The 6525-nt window shown below is 38.9% G+C and overlaps 1 pseudogene across 1 annotated transcript; it reads right to left on the bottom strand.

Moving 5' to 3' along the window:
• Positions 1-4753: 4753 nt before the first annotated feature.
• On the bottom strand, positions 4754-6131 carry LOC311614621 (F-box-like/WD repeat-containing protein TBL1XR1; annotated as a pseudogene). The gene is made up of 2 exons: positions 5702-6131; positions 4754-5597 (listed from the first exon to the last, which is right to left on the bottom strand). The product of its transcript is annotated as an F-box-like/WD repeat-containing protein TBL1XR1 (transcript).
• Between the last annotated feature and the right edge of the window lie 394 nt (positions 6132-6525).

The following is a 6525-nucleotide window of genomic DNA, read 5'->3' as shown; positions in this document are numbered from 1 at the left end:
GTGAGTAAACAACATAGAAGCAATATCAGCTATTTGTTACCACTTCGGTTATCTCTATATTTTTCATAGCACCACAGGGGCACGAAAGTGATTACACACTATGTCATATTGTACAGTTCATTGGTATACTTACAATTGCACAGTACATATTGAGGATATATTGCAAATCTATCTTATTGTTACCTTTCTCAGTGTCATGCAGAAACATATATAAATGACATCTCACTTTCCAAGGATGAGATTTTAAGAAAAACACATTTTATGAGCTCACTTTTCAGAAAGCTAAATGAAAGAGCATTAAGATTATTTACAATCATACTCTTTTTTTAATATATTTATTGATTTTTTTTACAGAGAGGAAGGGACAGAGATAGCTAGAAACGTCGATGAGAGAGAAACATCGACCAGCTGCCTCTTGCACACCCCCCACCGGGGATGTGCCCGCAACCAATGTACATGCCCTTGACTGGAATAGAACCTGGGACCTTTCAGTCCGCAGACCGACGCTCTACCACTGAGCCAAACCGGCTTCAGCTATGTACAATCATACTCTTTATTCATATTGTTTTACACAAGTTTAGTTCCATGGTAGTTTTAGTCCATAGGAAAAAGAGTGACTTTAAAACAGTGTTTGAAACTATAGGAGAGTCTTATTTGGGCTTCATAAACTCCAGTGAAAGACCGGCTCCAACTATTCATTACCCAGACTGTTTATTAGGATTAAGTTTACAATGTAATCTTTCCTCCCTAAACTCCAAAAGAGTGTGCTTGCATAGTGTTTGACATGTACACAGTGAAATTCTGAAGTCTATGTTCTCAACTATGATGCAAATTCTCTGTGTGTATTCTTTATTATTTTTATTTTTTTTTAAATCTTCATTGTTGAAAGTATTACATATGTCCTCTTCCTTCCAGTGACCCTGTCTAGCCTGCTTCCTCTTCCCTCCCCAGGCCTTCACCACCATATTGTCTGTGTCCATAGATTATGCATATATGTATACAAGTCATATGTGCATACCCAATAACCTTCCCCTGCCTTCCCTCTGAAGATCTCCAGTCTGTTACATGCTTCCATGTCTCTGGGATCTACTTTGTTAAACAGTATATTTTGTTATTTGGATTCCACATATGGGTAAGATCATGTGATACTTATCTTCCTCTGACTGCCTTATTTTGTTTAGCATAATACTCTCCAGGTCCATCCATGCTGTTGCAAATGGTAACACTTCTTTCCTTTTCACAGCTGCATAGTATTCCATTGGGTAAATGTAACACAATTTTTTATCCACTCTTCTGCTGATGGGCATTTGGGCTGTTTACAAATTTTATCTATTGAAAGTTGGGCTGATATGAACATAGGGGTGCATATATTCTTTCTGACTTCTTAAGATATATTCATAGAAGTTGGATCACTGGGTCAAATGGGAGTTACATTTTTAATTTTTGAAGAAACTCCATAATGTTTTCCATAGTAGCTATACCAGTCTGAATTGCCACTAGCAGTGTACTATGGTTCCCTTTTCTACACATCCTCTCCAGAACTTGTAGTTTGTTGATGATAGCTATTCTGACAAGTGAAAGGTGATATCTCATTTTCATTTTTATTTGCATCTCTCAGATAGTTACTTTGAGCATTTTTTCATTTCTCTCTTGGCATTCTGTATGTCCACTTTAGAGAAGTGTCTATTTAAGTCCTTTGCACATTTAAAAAATTGGTTTGTCTTCCTTTTGTAAAGTTATATGAGTTCCCTATATATTTGGGAAATTAACCCCTTATCAGATATATCATTGCCAAATATGTTCTCCCATGGAGTGGACTCTTATCATTTTGTTGAAAAGTTGTGCAGAATCTTTTCTATTTTAATATAGTCCCATTTGTTTATTTTCTTCTTATTTTCCTTTGCCCAAGGCAATGTATCAGTAAACATGTAAGAGAGATGACTGAGTTGTTGCTGACTATGGTTTCCTCTAAGATTTTTATGGTTTCACAACTTACATTGAGGTATTTTATCCATTTTTAGTTTATTCTCAAATATCTTGTAAAATGGTAATCTTGCTTCATTTTTTTTTTTGCATATACCTGTCCACTTTCCGACCACCATTTTAAGTGACTGTCTTTACACCACTGTATGCTCTTGTCTCCTTTGCCAGGTATTAATTGGATATAGTGGTTTGGTTTGATTTATGGGTTCTCTGTTCTATTCCATTGATCTATATGCCTGTTTTTGTGCATGTACCAGAATGTTTTGAGTACAGTGGAATTGTCATCTCTTGTACAGTGTCATCTCTCTTTGTTTCTTGATGAGTCTAGCTAGAATTTCCTCTATCTTATTTATATTTTCAAAGAAACAGCTCTTAATTTTGATGCTTTTTTGTATTTAAAAAAAATTCCCTATGTTATTTATTTCCACTCTGATCTTTATTATTTCTTTTATTCTACTTACCCTGGACTTTTCTTGTTGTTCTCTTTCTAATTCTTTAAGTTGTGGAGTTAGATAACTTAATATATATTTATTTAGGTAGGCCTGTGGTGCTATGAACTTCCCTCTCAGGACTGCCTTCACTCTGTCACATAGAATATTGGTTGTTGTGTGTTCATTTTCATTTGTTTCTAGGATGTATTTGATCTCTTCTTTCATTTCTTTGGTTGAAATATTCATTATTTAACAACATGCTACTTAGCCTCAATTTCTGTTAATGTTTTTGATTGATTTTTCTTGTAACTCATTTCTAATTTCTTGCCATTGTGATCTGAGATGTTTGATATGATTCCAATCTTCTTGAACCTGAGACTTAGTTTGTGTCCTAACATGTGGTCTATCTTTGAAAATGTCCCATGTGCACTTGAAGAGAATGTATATTTTATAGCTTTGGAGTGAAATTTTCTGAAAATCTCAATTAATCCCACCTAATCTAGTGTATCATTTAGCATCACTGTTTACTTGTTGATTTCTTTTTTGTCTAGAAGATCTATTCAGTGATATCAATGGGTTGTTACAGTCCCCTACTATGATTGCACTGCTTTCACTTTCTTCCTTAAAATCTCCTAAAAGTTCTTTTATATATTTGGATGCTCCTTTGTTTGGTGCATATGTTTACCAAAATCATATCCTCTTGTTGTTTTGATTCCATTAGTAAATATTATGATGTCCTTAATTATCTCTTTTTATGGCCTTCACTTTGAAGTCCAATTTGTCATCTATGCTTATTCCTACACCAGCATTTTCTTTGGGGTCGGGGAGGTGGGGGAGAGATAGACAATTTTTCCCCATCCCTTCAGTTTCAGTCTGTGTGCCCGTTGTTCTGAGGTGGGTCTCTTGTACTCTTGTAGAAAGCATATGTATGGGTCATGTTTTCTCATCCATTCAGCTACCCAATTTCTTTTGATAGGAACACTTAAGCAATTTACATGAAAGCTATTATTGATAAGTACTTATTTATTGCCATTCTTAATCTTTATGCCTGTGTGTTTTTTTTTCTTTCTCTATTTCTTCTGCTTAAAAAATCCCTTTAGCATTCCTTCCAGTACTGGTTGGTGGTAAAAATTCATTTAGCCTTTCTTTTCTTTTCTTTTCTTTCTTTTCTTTTTTTTTTTTTTTTTTTTTGTCCGGGAAGCTCTTTATTTCCTTCAACTCTGAATTATAGCCTTGCTGGTTGGGTACAGTTCCTTGGTTTTCATTACCTTGTATAATTCATGCCATGCTCCTCTGGCATAAAGTGCCTCTATTGAGATCTGGGCCCGAGCCAGGGAGGAGCCTGCAACTTAGGTACATGCCCTTGATCAAAATTGAACCTGGACCCACGGTCTGCAGGCTGAAGCTCTATCAACTGAGCAAAACTGGCTAGGGAAGGATATAACATTTCTTAGCCCCTCCAGCAGTGGACCTTTGTTTTTCCTCCAGGAGTGAGGTGGAAAAACCCTATATCATCTTCTTGGATTCTTATTACGGAAGTTATCAAGAACACTGAGAGTGGTGTATGGAGAGCTTAGCCAATGAACTGTCAGAAAAGGTGTTTCCTCTGCAGCTCAAGTGCAGAGGCAGGCCTGCTGGGGCACTGTCTCCCAGTAGCTGTGGCCTGGGCATGCCCCCCTGCCTCTCTGCTCCTGCTCCCTCTGTGAGCCTGCTCTGCTCTGCTCTCTGCAGACCTGATGGTGGCTGCAGCACTGGCAGGCCCTGATCTGCCCTTCTGTCTGCAGATCTGATCATTGCTGAGGCACCTGGCAGGCCCTGCTTCCTGTTCTCTATGGGCCTGCTCTGCCCTGCTCTCTGTGAACCTGCTCTTTACCACAGTGCTAGCAGGTCTTGCTTCCTGCTCTCTGCATGCCTGCACCATCCATGTCTTGCCTCATGGTGCAGCAGTCCCCTCCTCCCATCAGTGTGTGCAGTCTATAAATAGGTAACATATAAATTTGTTCAGTTGTGACCATTAGTGTCCCAGACAAATTTCCATATTACCTCTTTATAGGTATATATTTTTTCTTCTGTTTTTCATATCCAAAACTTCTTAATGCTATTTTAGGGGAACATCAGATTAGATTCCAGCACTTTGTGAACAGAATTCACAAGCTGTGACAAAATTCTGTCATATTTAGGGTGCAATTTTGTGTATATACACTGTATGTATATATTTCTTTTAGATTTGGCTATAGTGGACTTGCCATGGTTCAAGTGGGACGATAGCAGTACATGGGTCAGGGACAGTCATTTTGGCTATGTACACATTCATAATCCATGGCTTTCAACTAGTAGCACTATTTCCAAAGGTCTAATACTCAAACTGAAACATTTGATGCACTGGCTCCAATCTTGTCTCCTGCTGCATTCCAGCAAACTTCAAAAATTCCACTTGTTCCCCTGTAGCTGTGAACTAGAGTACCTATCTGTGTGTTCCAGATGTGAACACATATGTCAAAAGAACCACTTGCCAGATACCTGCCATCAGGACTGAAAGCTACACTGTGCATAGGCTCTTGGTGTTTTGTCAAGGTATGGATGCAAATTCCATGGTCTATATCCCATAATCTAACAGCAGAGTCAAAGGATGCACTTGCTAACATAAGGTTGGCATTTGGATTATTTGTCCCTAGTCCTGTTGGACTCCATTTGATAGTATAAATTTCTTTATTATGTGCTTGCAAATCATGGACATAATTGTCTTGTTTCATATTCCATATCTTTAAAGTCATGTCATCAAAACAAGAGGCCAGGACATTGCCAGTTGGGTCCCATTTGACAGCATTTACTTCATTTGTGTGTCCCTGGAATGTTTTAATAGGTCTGACTTATCCTAATTTGCAGATGTGAATGCACATATCTGAATTTCAAGAGGTAAAGGTGTTGTTGCTCTCTGCCACTCAACATCCAATGCTGGTGCTGAATGAAAAGGAAACTTGCTTGGCTTCGCCAGTGTGTGCATCCCAAATAATTCTTGTCTTGTCTATTCCAGCACTTAGGATAAAATTTCCTTTCTTTTTTCCATTTTAATGCAAATATAGGGCCCTTATGCTGCTTTAAGGTGCTAGCAAGGTTACCATCTTTAGTCCATATTCTGGGAAATCCATCATGTAAACCAGTTGCTAGAAGTCTATCTTCACTCTTGGTTGTGGGCACATCCCCATTAGGGAGTGTGCAGGAGGCAGGTGATTGAAATTTCTCTCTCTTCAATGTTTCTAACTCTCTACCCATCTCCCTTCCTCTCTATTCAATCTAGAGAGGTCATGTCCTTGTTGCTGGGGATGTCTTGCCCTCCTTCTTGTATACAGAGTTGAAGTACTAGCTGTGTGGATCCACTGGTGCTATTTTCACTAAGATTTCAGATTCTTGTTATGGAGTCTCCAGACCCCGATGCCAAGAGATCACTAATGGGGTTCCAGGCACAGATGAACACTTTAGATTCATGGCCCCATAACACAACTGCCTTGTTAGGAGGGATTTCAACATCCATCATATCATTATGATTATTGGCTATAGTATGTACCCCATTCTCCTCCCCATTTGCTGTGTTTTCTCCATTTTTTTTTCAGATCCTTCTTGTTTCATGGCAGCTGTAGAAGTTACTGCAGCTGCTGCTTGTTGCAGTGCTAGCTTGTCTCTCTAAGCTTGTTGTGTTCTTTGTACTACATCAGGCATTACAGCATCTATCAGTGACAGAGACTCTATTGGTTGACCATACCTTAGACATTTCTGGATGATAGAAATCAACGCAGCAGGTGGGATATGGTTTTCTATACCAAAGGTAAAAGCTGAATGAGAAAATCTTTTATACTCATCTTTATTCCCACTTAACCCATGAGGTCACAACATAGGATATAACCCATTGACAGTGCATTAATATGGGATGTACAACTTCATATCCGGTACCACCAATCACAAGTTGCTGTTGCTGATGCTGGAAACTGTGGCCTCCTATGCTGCTCCCCCCTCCTGGGAATGGAGGCACAAGGAAATTCCCTTCCTCGCCTCTGCGGGGGGTGGGGAGAGCACGGAGGGGCAGGGGGATGGAATTATAACCCCAGCTAGAGGA

Source organism: Pipistrellus hanaki, assembly GCF_964339955.1.
Source record: "Pipistrellus hanaki genome assembly, chromosome: X".
In the NCBI taxonomy this organism is placed as follows: Eukaryota; Metazoa; Chordata; class Mammalia; order Chiroptera; family Vespertilionidae; genus Pipistrellus; species Pipistrellus hanaki.
Note: the sequence above shows the minus strand (reverse complement) of the source record. Positions and strands in the feature narration are given on the sequence as shown.